This window comes from Colletes gigas, unplaced genomic scaffold, assembly GCF_013123115.1.
Source record: "Colletes gigas isolate AHSC1104 unplaced genomic scaffold, ASM1312311v1 Colletes_gigas_Sc00021, whole genome shotgun sequence".
Classification (NCBI taxonomy): Eukaryota; Metazoa; Arthropoda; class Insecta; order Hymenoptera; family Colletidae; genus Colletes; species Colletes gigas.
Window position 1 is genome coordinate 264353 of NW_025106650.1, and position 13749 is coordinate 278101.

General features: G+C 49.1%; 1 protein-coding gene across 1 annotated transcript in view; it reads left to right on the forward strand.

The window, feature by feature from the left end:
• LOC122401075 (lysine-specific histone demethylase 1A) overlaps positions 1-13749 on the forward strand; it is an 87416-nt gene that overhangs the window by 52581 nt on the left and 21086 nt on the right. The gene's annotated exons all lie outside the window — the stretch shown is intronic.

The window sequence follows — 13749 nt, forward strand, 5'->3', positions numbered from 1 at the left end:
AGCAAGCTCGTACTCTGGCTGGCAAAGCGAGCGCAGCAGGAAAAATGGCCTCGATAATTCCCTTCCGATAAACGAATCGCTGGCCAACAAGGTTTCGATCGCGGTGTCCGCCGAAATATCCCCCGGTCGAGGTTCGCTTTTCAATTTTTACCGGTGGCTTTTCCCCGTGCTCGCGCAAAGCGGAGCAGTGGTATCGAAAAAGGAATCGTTCGAGACTAACGATCTTCTCGTTCGTGACTGTCGTAAATAGATGGAATATCCTATAAGGCAAGCCTTTGTTAATGAAGGCCCGAGAGCCACGAGTATTTCGCGATTCGCGTGCGTTTCCACGGGGGAAGATGCCTCGGCCAGATTCACCACGACCACGCTCGCAGAGCCTTTCTTACCGAGGGTATACGGCTTCGAGGTGGCCTCGAGGAACGGGCCTCGACTTCCTCGCGTTGGATCCGGTCTCGTCGCGTCGCGCCGCGCCGCGTTGGTTCTCTCTAAATTCCGAACCGTACGGAATCCCGCGAAAGAGTAACGTCGACGTTATGGAGGGCCGTTCGCGCGAACGAGTTGTTCGCTTCTCTCCGGTTCGATTTACGCTGATTCGATAAAGTCCAGAGACGTGGCATTGCCACGATACAGCGGCTCCGGAGCGTCCACGGTGCTCGGGCCACCTCGATTCTCGACTCCGCGATCGCGGGAACGAGCTTCGCTACCCGTATCGTGCGGGATTACACGATCTCGGATCAATTTTTGAAAGTCCGGTCCCTGTAGGGTGTTCCCCGATAATTTGTTGCGTCGGATAAGCGCAGCCGGGTCACCAGCCTCGCGTACAGGGCAAATAATGCAGTTGTTCCGTCCGAGAGGGAAGATCTCTATACTCGGGGATGTATTAAAAATCAGCCATAAATCCTGGTAAAGGTAACTCGCTTCGCGATCGTGTAAACATAAAGTATCAACTCGAGCAGCGACGTTGGAATAGAAAGGTTTCCGTGCGGGGATAAAAATCTGGATACAGTTTCTACGGTTCTAACCGGCTTCCGGACGTAGGGATAATAACAGTGATACAGCGACGGCGCTTAGAATCGACGCTGGCGATATACTTGAGGGAAAATTGCGGCTTGTACGCATATTACATCCAATACTTCACGCGATAATCTCTCGCGAGGCTACTTCGCCACGGGATTAATGACGAACACGCGTCCGGCACGCCGGCGATAATCCGCGAACGATGGTCACCAGGGGAATTTCCATGGTTGCTACGTCCCGCGGAAATTTCGACGGAGGAGTTTCCGCGAAATCGATGGAAACGCGGTACGCGGACCGGTGCTCGTGTTCCGGGTTCGACAACTCGACGACGATATTCCACCTACGGATTCTCCGGGGTTCCTTGCACGTACCCTGGGGACGCGCAGACCTCGAGTACACGAAATCGGGCTTGGAATAAGAATCGATATCGTCGCCGTGACAGGAGGAACGGCCGAGAGCAGAGAGTTTCGTGGGTAGCAAGAACGAGGAGGCTCCGGTTGGCGTTACCGCGCGCAACGGACCAGGTCGAGTAGCTGGAACGACTGGATGCCTCGCGCAGGTATTCTCCGACGGCGTTAAGCCCTATGTTACGCCGACAGTTCGATCAGAGAGTCCGCGGCGCAGTGCCGTAAATAGGCGAGGTAATCGGGCGCGTTCGATTCGACTCGAGAACTCGCAACCAGGGACTCTCGACCGAACAGAGTTTGAGTTTGGACCATTTAACCCTGTAACCGCATGCCCATGGCGGACCCAAAGAACGAGTCTCTCCACCTACTCGGTTCTCTCGGTTGCTCTCGCGTTGGCTCCTCTTTCTTAGGTTCGCGCCACTCTCGCTCCTTCTGGACGCGTCCGTTCTCTCCTCGTCTCTCGCTGGTTCGCTTCGGTATCACATGGCGCACATGCATGCATGCATGCATGCATTTCGAAGCCGAGGATGGCTCAACTCGGTTCAGGCCAGGGTCTCGGCTTTCCTTCTCTTCGCGGAGAAGAGAACCGCAGCTCGTTAAAAAGTTGCCCGACCGGTTGGGCGCTCGGAGAGCTGACTCTGCTGTGGTCTACGACCCGACACCCAACACACTCTCGGCCCGGGGCCTCGCTCTTGTATCCCGCGTCCACACACCGGACACCATCGTGTTCCCTGTGTGTGCGAGCAAAGGCTGGAACTCGTGCCTGTGTTCCTCCACACGGACAGAGAGAGCCGGATATTCACTACACGCGACTGAACATCATCGAAGGCTCTCTCCTCTTTTCTCCTCTCCTCTCCTCACTGCCGGCTTTCCTCCGTCTTTCCTCCTCGTTTCGTCCGTCTCTTCTTTTTCTCATTTTTTTCTCCCCTTTCTCCATCCCTCCTCCACACCTCTTTTCCCTCTTTCCATCCCTCTCTGCCTCTCTTGGTTCGCATCGTCGATTCCATGCCTTTACTTCCACGTGCATTTCGACTATCACCGCCGAGTAGGATATCTTGTCTTACACTCGCCTTCACCGGTATTCGACTTTCGGCTCTTACCTCCTCTCCTCGCCTCTTTTTCCCTTATCCCGTTCGCCCTCTTCCTTTCCCTTTCCCTCTCGCGATTGAAATACTGGCCATGCCGTGCGCGCACTCGACGACTGCGTTTCTCTCTTTCTCGAAACCGCTCGTCTCCGCCGCTTCGTCGCTCGTGTTCACCGTTTCGTTAAAGCCAGTACACTTTTCTGATGCCTGTTTGCCGTGTACTTCGTTTTCGCAGTACCTCCCCTCGCCACACACACACACACCCCTCCTCACCCTCCGCTCTTTTTCTCCGCTCTGTTGGCCTCCTTCTTCTTCTTCGGGTTCGCGTTCCCCGTTGTCTCTTTTCGAGAAACGAGTTTCCTTCCGTCGCCTTTCCGTTCTTCGCCTCCTTCTCGCGTTGTTCTTCATCTTCTGACCCGACTGTTTTTGGCCGCCCCTTTCGCCCCCCCCCCTCCCTCCCCTCCCCTTTTGATCCCTTCTTCGGTCTTTTTGTCCGCGGTAACCCTCTTCGCTTATCCTACCGAGATACCGATGATCATACGCTGGAAATTCCACGCGGACGGGCATCGCCCGGAGATTCTTTTATGCTTCTTGCAACTCGTCGCTTCTTGCCACGCGCTTATTACATTGTTTGATTTGTTCCGGCCGTCCTGAACCACCGATCGCCTCGTTCTCGATCGTTTCGCCAGTCTGTTACGCCCGCCGAGTCTTCGTCCAGCTTCTTGTTTCCCGCTGCTTTATTATCGTTTCTATCGTTCGGTTTCGTACATCCGCGCGGATTACGATCGCCCTCTAGAAAACGATTCGCGCTCATATCCGACAATTATTTACCTCTTCGCGCGTGCTTTTATGCCGCAATCTTGCAAGAGATAACTCGGTACTCGTTTCGTTTCTTTAAAAAAATAGTCCAATAAAATGTGAAACTCATTTTGAGATACCCTCTCGTTCCTCTGATCCCTTTTCGCCTCGGAAGATTCCGAGTAACGTCGGTCAGTTTGTTTACTCGCTTATTATCCCTGCTATTAGCCATCGTCTTTGCCCGAGGGCCAATTTTAACTCCCACAATTTCGATCCTTGTTAAAGAAAGGAGCAAAGCGAAGGGAGAAGAAACCAGAAAAGCTGCAACTTGAATTACTTATAGAGAGACTATTGTAACTCTCTCGTTATTGTTTCGCGTCTCTTTATCCGCACCATGAAACTTGACCGATCCGAGATATTCGCGCGAGAGGTCAAACCATTTTGTCGTCAAAGTTAGGTAGCAGAGATTTTCCAGGACGAGCAGGTTCGAGGCTGCGAGTTTTTGCGCCCTGAACGCGCAACGTCCAACAAATCAATTCGACTTCCAACGGCGGAACAACGATCGGTCCACGATAAGTACAAACGTCGATGAACGACCATCGCCGTTCCCGGTTGAATCGTGACTTTTTATCCGCCGGTTCGTTCCCAACATTTTTCTTTCCCCGGTTCGAGCTTCCTCCGTTTCCTTATCCTTCGCTCGCGCGGATCGTCCTTACGCACGTTGGTAAGAAAGCATGGTCGGGGCAAAAAGCTGGAAACTATGAAGCTATTCCTGCATGTTCGACAGCGTTCGTTAGGCGACGCAGCACGATCTGACCCTTTTAAGTGGCGGTAACCGGGGAGACACCCTTCGCGCTGTCTTTTTGCCGCGCATCGTAACGCGAGTGTAAATTTATAAGATGGCACGCTGTCGACGAAAGAATACGATTGCCGCCTAACACCCCGTCGCCCGTCTCTTTTTTTCCTTTTCATTTCACCGACCGCGTCCACTCTGCAATTTGCCCCTTGCTGTTTTGTAGCTTGTACCTCAACCTTGAACTTGCTCAATTTCTAGATTAACGAAGCCGTTTCTTCTGTTTGTTTCAGGTACGTAATCGATTGGGCGGTGTATCTTGCTGCTGCTGTTTTCCGGGTGAGTTTACAGTGCTCCTAAACGAGATACGCGGTCCGACAAAAAGGATAGAGAGAGAGTTGCAAAATATTTTATATTTGGTCTTTAAAACACTGGACGCAAGAGTTCGTCCCGAGGTGCTTGTATTTTGCAATAACGGAGGAATCAAAGGGACGTCGTACAACTCTCTCCTAATTCCTTTGGAACAATTTCTTTCGAGAAAACTGTCGTCAAAGATGCGCGTGACTTGGGCTTGTAACGATTGCTCGCAGATTAACGAGAAAGGTCGGTAGTTTGCGAATCGCGAAAGAAATTCGCTTTCGCCGTAATTGCGCGTTGTTCAAGCATTGTTAGAAAAAATTGAACGAGACAATCGAGAACGAATTATGCCAGACCATGCACTTAGAAATTCGTTTAATAGCGAAACGGGTTGAGATTTCTGATTCGAAAGAGTAGAAAGTGTCTCGAAGAAGGATCAAATAATTGCATCGCAGGTAGAACACGCCAGCATACACGGCGAGTTGGATAAAAGAACGGTTGCGATTACGTCTAAAATTGGAACGGAATGTCGTGTAGCGAAAACGATTACTCTTCGAACGGAGGTATCGAGGAGATTTCAAGGTTGCTTAAACGATTTCCTTTAAACGAACCGTATTTTCTTCGTAAACGAAGGTTTGGTAAACGATTTCGTCGCATCTAAAGACGGCGAACGGTTCTCGAAATTCCTCGGGGGAAGAAAAAGGAAATTAATATAGAAAAAAACCGTTCTCGATTCAGCGCTTAACGTCAGGATCACGATCGCCGCCGATAAATAGACTTCATCGCGGCCACGCAAATCGCCCGAAATCCGATTATCGTGGAATAGAATGCGACACGGCGTATCAATTCGATTCATGATTTAAGGGCGGGAGTGTGAGGAGGGAGAGGGGAAGAAAGAAGGACGGGGAGGGCGGTCGTGGGAGGACTGGGCGTCAGCGTCTTCTCGGCTGTTTGACAGTAACGAGGAAGACGTCCCAGACGTCGTAAGCCCCCGCTGGAACTAATCCACCGAAGAGCCAGTTAAGGTATTTGTATTTTAATTAGCTCCTCCTTTTCGATAGCCGTTTGTTCTGCCCACACTGTGTTCGCGCCGGGGCCCGTCGGCTTACCTCGTTCCTCCAATCTTCGCTCTGCCCTTCGAATCGTTTAATCATAATCTAATAACCGGCTGACACAAAAAACTAACTCGATAAGTGCACGCCGTTAGCTTAGCGCGAGGGTTCTCGTACACACCGAGGAACCTCGACGTGCGTGTGTTCTCCACCGGTGACCGGGCCCCGTCGGTGATACCCGCGCGGAACCAGCCCGTCCTCGGTGTGCGTGAGGTACGCGCGTGCACCAAAGACAGAGTCGTATGAGTGGGCTGGATGGAAGTCGAACCGAGGAGAAGCCGAACGTCCCTCCAGATATTATCTATTGCAGTCTGTCTGTCAGGCCGACCGAAAGTCAGCCCGGACGAGCGCATCGCTACGGGACCAAGTGTCTTCTGCATAGTCAGCCTCTTTTTATGCCGAAGCCCCGGTTCGGCCATCTCGCTAATTCCGTCGTAGCACGCCAGGCACGCCAAACCAAAGCTTTCCGTGCGACTCTCGATCCAGCCTTTATTTTTCTCTTTCCGTTCGACCCTCCTGCGTCTCATCCCCTCTCGCGTCTCCTTTCCCTCTTTACCCCTTCGCCCCTTCCTCCCTTCGCCGTTCCCCCTTCCTAGTCGTTTCATTTTCTTGGTTCTCCTTTTCGTTTCGTTCCTTCCTTTTTTCTCCTTTTGTTTCGTTATCGCCGTCTACTTTTTTCTCTTCCCTCTCATTCCGGCAATAATATATCTGCTCCTCTCGCCGGCCAAGAGAACTTTTCGCCCCGGAGAAAAAAGATCGCGGTTTGCGAAAGCGATTCGCGGAAATTACGTACACGATCGCGAGACGACCGTTTTGAGAGGCCGCGACGACGGACACCGGTGTCGCGATACGAACCTATCGTATTCGTTCGAGAATTAAAACCGAACGGAACGCCGCGTCGGTCGCCCTTCTGGAAAAATTGTAGCTGCCCCCTATCGCGTCGGACGCTGTTTCTTTGTTTATACGATTGTTGTTCAACGAATTCGACAATGTTTGAAAAGAGCAAGAGAAACGAGTATTGGTCGATAATCTTTCGGTCGATTCGCCGCACCCTTAGAATTGCCATTTGCATTACTTCTGGGAGGTGTGGCGTTAATCGTGTCGTTATCTCGACGTTGCCCGACATGGAGCTGCCGTTCGATGTCAGTCGGCGACGTACAGCTTTGGGTATGCATCGACCCAGAACCGATTCTTTTTGCATAATAAGACCTGGACTAGAAATCGTTCGGTTGATACCTCGATCGGAAACTAATAACGTCGCGTCGCCCGGTCGAAAGTCGGAAAAGTCGTTGGTCGCAATAGTCCGGTGGTTCGCCGGCTCGTGCTATCGATCATCCGACTTTTATCAGCCATATCACGGCTTCATCAGCGGCGGGAGCGCGTGTATACGGGCTAATATCCGAAGGACACACAGCAGCCATAGACGCGCATTGTCGAAGGAACAAAGCCCCGCAGTGGCCGTAGCCTGCGCTCCTATATTGGTCCGGCTGGGCTCCTTTGCTTGCCATTCTTTCTCATAAAACTTCATACCTTTCTCCGGACTCTTCATATTGCCTGGCTACGTACATACCGCCGCGCCGGCCAACGGAGAACCACAGAGAGAGACGGGAAGTCATCTGCCATTCCGTGCGTCGGGGGTGTATCAACACCAGCCAGCCAGTAAATCTTTCCTCCCCTAACGAGGTGTCGTAAAACGCGATCTTATTAGCAAACGTGGTTGGCTTTGAAATACCTCTACTTCCCGGGTATAGTGATACTCGTCACGTGGGAGGAGGCTTCGACAGCTCGTTCTTTTCTCAGACACGAACCGTCTGTCGTTATTCGATCTTCCTCGCCCGTTCGAGGATCGTCTGATCGTCGATATTGAAAATTCCTCCGATAGTCGTGGAATTTCAAGGGCGTCGCGTAAGGTTTCGCGATTCCCGATCCGCGCGTTAATTTTTATCCGAGTTTCGCGCCCGGTATCGTCCGATTACGACACGCGTACCTTTTATTATCGAGCCGTGCGACAGCAATCGGATCGTTCGCCGGCTACTTGCGATGCAGCGTGCATACACGTACGACCGGCCACTTTGGCCAGAGAGAGGAGAAGAGGAGGACGAAAAAAAGAAAAAGAAGAGGAACGGAGAAACGTACGGGGAATAATCAGCGCGCAGACAGGACTGACGAATGGGACTCGAGCGCAGAAGACATTGTAAGATCGATAGATGGAATCGGTGTGTGTAATGTAAATTGACTCGCAGTCTGGCCGCGAAGAGACACCAGGGGAACGAAATGATTGTTGACAGAAACGCGAGCGTCGAGATTCGCTCTTCCGACCGGATCGGAGGAGCAAGCGAACCTTTCTCCTTTCGTCTCGCAGCCGAGTCCATCCATTTTGCCAGGAATAATCTTCGAAAAGCGTCTTGACGATTTCCGTAAACGCGGATTTACAACCCCCGCGGTCCTCCGTTCGCGGCCGAAACATTTTTCCAGGAATACTCGACGAATAGCCCTTAATACAGTGCGTAACAAAAAGTTGTACGCACCCACTTTTTTTCGATTATCTAACGAACGAGTTGTGATCCATGGATGAAACTTTTATACAATAAAGAGCATCTAAAAACACCTATTCTTATTATTTGTATCAATCGAATTGGAGCACACGTTCCCGAGTTGTGCAGCCGGAACAGTTTTCGGCTGGAACGAAAAGTTGTACGCACTTAATAAAAAATTAATTTAGTAATATATAAGACGCATTTTATTGATGGATACAGTGTTTTAATAATTAATGGGACCTCCTTTATTTTCTAATACTAAAAGGAGTCTCCTCGGAACACTTTGGATCAGTTTTTTGAGGGCTTCCGGTGTGATCTCGTTCCAAGCGTCGATTATTGCGTCCTGTAGGCCAGCAATGGTTTCGAATTGTCGATGATCCTTATACACATCTCTGGCTATAATTCTCCAAACATCTCAATAATATTCAGGTCCGGATTTATAGCCGGCCACTCCAAAACCGCGATATTCTGGTCCGCGAAAAACTTTTGGGTGTCTTTCGAACGGTGAATAGCGGCATTATCTTGCTGAAAAGTATCTCCATCATCCATATGAGGCAAAAGGAATACTTCAAGAGTGCGAATGTAGTCCATCGAAGCCTGTCGACCGCTTAGAAATGCCATCCGCGATTTCTTCCCGAGTTTGAACGCGGCCCAAATCATAACACTTCCTCCGCCGACTTGCCGTCTGACCTTCCGGGGTTGTTCCTTCCTGGTATCCTGCCAGCAGTAGTCCCATCTATCAGGACCATCCAGATTGAACTTCTTTTCATCGGACCACCACACATTATTCCATTCGGACGTACACGCATGGTATTTCCGTGCGAACTCCAACCTGGCTTCTTTATGATGCGATTTCATTCTTGGTTTTCTGGTGATTTTCCGATATTTGATATTGGAATCTTCAACTAATCTTCTTCTAATAGTTGTATGGGATACCTCGTTCTTCAGTTCCGCGGAAATCCGGCGTGTAGACATCTTCCCGTCCGTGGCCAGCTTCTTGATCCTCCGAAGTGATCGCTCATCCAACTTTCTTGGACGCCCTGGAGACTTCTTCTTTCCATAATTTTCACGTAATCTGATGAGGTTTCTAATTACTCCATCAGATCTACCAAGTTCTCTTCCAATTTGTCTCATTGACTGTCCGCGACCGTACATTTCCCATGCACGGTTCTGCTCCTCCACGGATAATTTCGCACCACTTCCCATTGTTGTAGAATCAGAACTACGAGCGTCGATATCGCAACGATAAAAGACGAGTGACGATATTGTAACGACAAAAGACGTTCGTCTATTTCCAGTCTGATTCTACAACAATGTTTTATTAAGTGCGTACAACTTTTCGTTCCAGCCGAAAACTGTTCCGACTGCACAACTCGGGAACGTGTGCTCCAATTTGGATGATACAAATAATAAGAATGTGTGTTTTTAGATGCTCTTTATTGTATAAAAGTTTCATCCATGGATCACAACTCGTTCCTTAGATAATCAAAAAAAAGTGGGTGCGTACAACTTTTTGTTACGCACTGTATTATGCGTTTTTATCGATCGAACCGCGTTGAAAAACTACCCCTCGTTAGCAACGGTCTCTCCCGTTCAGTCGATTTAACTTTACCACTGGTTTACTGGGCACAATTACTCTGGCATTCTTGCCGCTATCGACCACGATAACGCCCTCTCCCTAGCGGTCTTTAAGAATGGTTCGGTGGCAAACCGACGAAAAACAATGCCCGATAAACGAATTTATGAATTTTATCGTCGAATTGGTCCACTTAGCGTAGCCAGGCAGCTGTGCGCGCACCGATCCCTACAAAGGAATACATTTCCCGCGAATACGCAAGGAGGCAGAGGCAAGACCGAATAGGGTTTAACGTGAGATCATATTGACTCGATCGCTCTACATTGGCAGTCCGAGGATTCTCAATATGCATCGGATAACATCGAATACTGGCAGGAAACGGCACGGTGTAGCCGTCCTAATATGGCTCGAGTCCACATTACTCGAACCCTCCGGTTGGATGCCAGCGGGCAGACACTGGTCAGAAACGACTACTATACCACCATACCGACTATATCCCACCACTACCAGCTCGTCAGAACCACCATCGACGACCGGTAACCAACACCGTCGTCACCATTGCAGTCACCAACGGTCCGGGCTCGCGTTCGCGTTCGCGTTACCACCACCACCGGTCGGTACCAGCAGCACGGTTCCTCAACGAACGTTGATGCACCGGTGCATGGCCCTAACCGTCTTCCTTTCTCTTCGCGGTTCGTTTTCTTGCACTTCCATTCCATCCATATTCTCCCTTTTCGATAGAGAGCATTCTTACTTTGCCGCGGTCCGACCCGCGCGGTAACGGCCAGCGGCGCGGGACTCGGTTACAAGAACGCGTCGTCCCCGCTCCGGGATTTACGGACTCCGCGATCGTTTAACGTCAGCCGTTTCACGGTATCGAAAATCTATGGGTCCCGATAACCCGTTTTAATTACGGACAGTTAGACGAACGCGCGGACCCGCCGCGGGCAATTTAAATTCACCTCCGACGGCCTTGATCGAACGTTAACGTTCGATTCTTGAATTTTAATAGGCCGACGGTAATCCTCTTTTAATCGTGGATACGTGGCCGCTACCGCAGGATGCTCTTCGCTTCGGCGTCGGTTACGACCGCTCGACCCGCCGATCGGACCGTTCCGGTGGTTTCTCTCGATCGATTCTGCTTCCGTTGCATCATTTATGGTCTCTCGTATCGCCGCGGAAAAAGGGAATAGTCTCTGCTCATCGTAACGGAGATCTAGAAACGATGGTATTTACCCGACGCGCCGCGCCGCGGCGCACGAGCTCTAGTCAATAATTAGACTACGTCGCGATAGTTTACTCGGCCCCAAGATACTAGTTTTTTGCGCGATCTAACCGTATCGCTAGATCTTGCAAATTAGAGACAATCGTTCGAGTTCCGTCGAAACTTGTACGTCGGACGAGATTGGAATTATTCAGCAACGCGTTTAATAACATTTCTGACCATTATTTTTATGCAATCGGTAATTACGACCTTTCTTCTGTTTCTTACTATAATGACGTTAAATATTTTCTTTACATCGACGTGGCAGGCTCGTCGTATGTCGATAAATCCTGTACTATAATTATCGCTTGCAACGATACTTTCAACTTCTTGCAGCGAAAACAATTTACAAACGCCTCGGGTTCTCTGTTCGATTTACTTTTTTTCAACGTAAATGGCAACTGTACTGACAAAGTAACTGCCGCGTTGCGTCCTAAAACTGCTTATCAGCTTACATTTACATTCGAATTGCCCGTAAACAACCTTGCAACTATAATAGTCCATCCTAATATCTTTAACAATTTTTCTCTGCCCGATTAATGGATATTTACATAACTTGGACGGTGATTGTCTCTTTAATCGTTTAACAGTCGATAAAGTTTTCGATATTTACGAGCATTCTTTTTGGACAAGTATTAATTACGAATGTGCAGAAGAGTTTGGATGAAAAAAGTACTAGGTGGTAGAAACGCGTGCCACGACAAACTGGGCGCGAGATTGGCTTAAAAAAAATCTCTGGAGCGGAAATCGTTGGAAAATGAGAAACAGCCATAAATTCGTTCATTAAACCGTTAGAGGTGCGCGCAAGCATCGTCATTTTCCTGTAATCGGCGTTTGCGTGTAAATGCAACCGCATACCGCGAAACTTAACGTTAATACGGTATTGAGCGTTGCACAGCCATCGAGTAAAATGTTGTTGATGCCGGTTTAAGATCCTGGAATTACCAAAATTATTAGCACTCCCGGCGTTGCACGGATCTCGCTTAATTCATTCGAAACGTGTAACGAACCGGACTTTTGTGACGCGAACTACGTACCCATGAGTAAAAACGAGTCGTTTACGGCATGGCATTTTAAGAGCTAATCGATAGTTTTTCAAAGTAATCTTCTTTGTGAAGAAACAACGAAAGATATTCTTACGGACATAGTCGATATAGGAAGAGTTTCCGTATTCACTTTTTTACTTTTCAATCTATAAAGAACACCCTCATCATGCTTCATAATTTATTAAAAGGGGGTTTAATAAATCTTGGAGGAAATTCTATTTTACATAAAAAAGTTAAATAAACGTTTCCTGTATCTTCTCTAACGAAAAGGAAATTATTTGAATCCTCTTTATTCATTGCTCACGTAAGTAACATTAATAACGTACGCTATAAATATTGTAATTAATATACCTATTTATAAAAGTATCGTTTTATTTTTATAATTATTATCATCCTCGATTAAACTAGTATTAAAGCAAATGGTTGGAAAATTGAAATACCGTGTGCTCGATAGGTAAAAGTGCCGCGTGCGAAACGCGTTCTTATCCGCTTTTGTATATTTTATTCCTTATTTTACATCCGCTCGTTCCTTGTTACGTTTCATTTATTACATTCTGTAACAAGGATCCACCGCGTCGGTTGCACCGAGCACGTGTCATCCCGAAGAAAAATGAAGCAAAACCTTCGGACGACCAAGACACGATCCTACGATGATCCACGATCGCGAGGCAACACTTTTGGGGACAGTGAAAGCTCTCAGTGATATCTCTCCGCGATCGATGATCTCCACGATTTATCGTGTCCGTCGACGGAACACGAAACGTTTGGTGAAAAATTCGGTTGTCGGGATCGAGGCTCGTCGAAAGACGAAAAGTCTGGGTCCCGTGGTCGCGGCGGAGCGTTCTCAGACCTGGAAAGAGAGAAAACGGAATGAATGGATCGAGAATCGCGCACTGGATGTCATACATATGTATATGAGTTGTATCCGATTAATCAACGTAATAGACCGAGTTGTAATCGCGACGGACACTCCATTATGATCATTCGCGTGTACAGTCTCATAGCCGCTAATCTGAAATTAATCAGCCGCTTAATCATTACCGTTCCAGGATGAACTCTCCGCGTGCGGTGCCACCACCAGGTTTTCTCGTTACGGCGATATCGCCTCTTCCTGTACCTCCTCCTTCCGCTCCTCGCCTCTTTTCGTCTCTCCGTTTATCTTCGTCCTTCGAGCGGAGAGCGAGTCTTTCCCCTCTTGTTTCGTCTTTTCGACGCTGCTTCGCGTCTTGCTTTCGCCCACTCGAGGCTCGCGCGTTCGCGCATCTCTCTTTCCCGATCGAGAGCCGGCACGTCGCCGCGACCTATTGAAGGATTTATGCCTAACGACGGAATGCACGATGAACTACATTAATTTTGCGTTTTCGGCGACGCTGATGTATCGTCCGGAGCTCATTATCGCTGGCGTCGAGGCAGAATTTATAGTGTGACTTAATCTATGATGTAATCTCCCCGTTTGTTCTCTGTGTGCGCTGCGCTGGGCTCGCGGGCTGCGCGCACCAGCGGCGCCTCTTAATCTCGGAATTTCTTCGTTATAACGCGTAGCCCCCAATCGGTGATCTATAGATCGAGAAGCCGTCCCTTCTACGCCGCCGTCGAATAAATTAACGGCCTAGCCGTGTTCCTACCGAATTGGACGTAAAACCGTACTTAATTACAATAGTTTCCATTAACGCGAGCTTTTTTTAACGATCGATCACGCACGATCCGTTGCGTGGCCGCTAAAATTCTCCTCACACCGATCGGTCGCCCGAGCGACC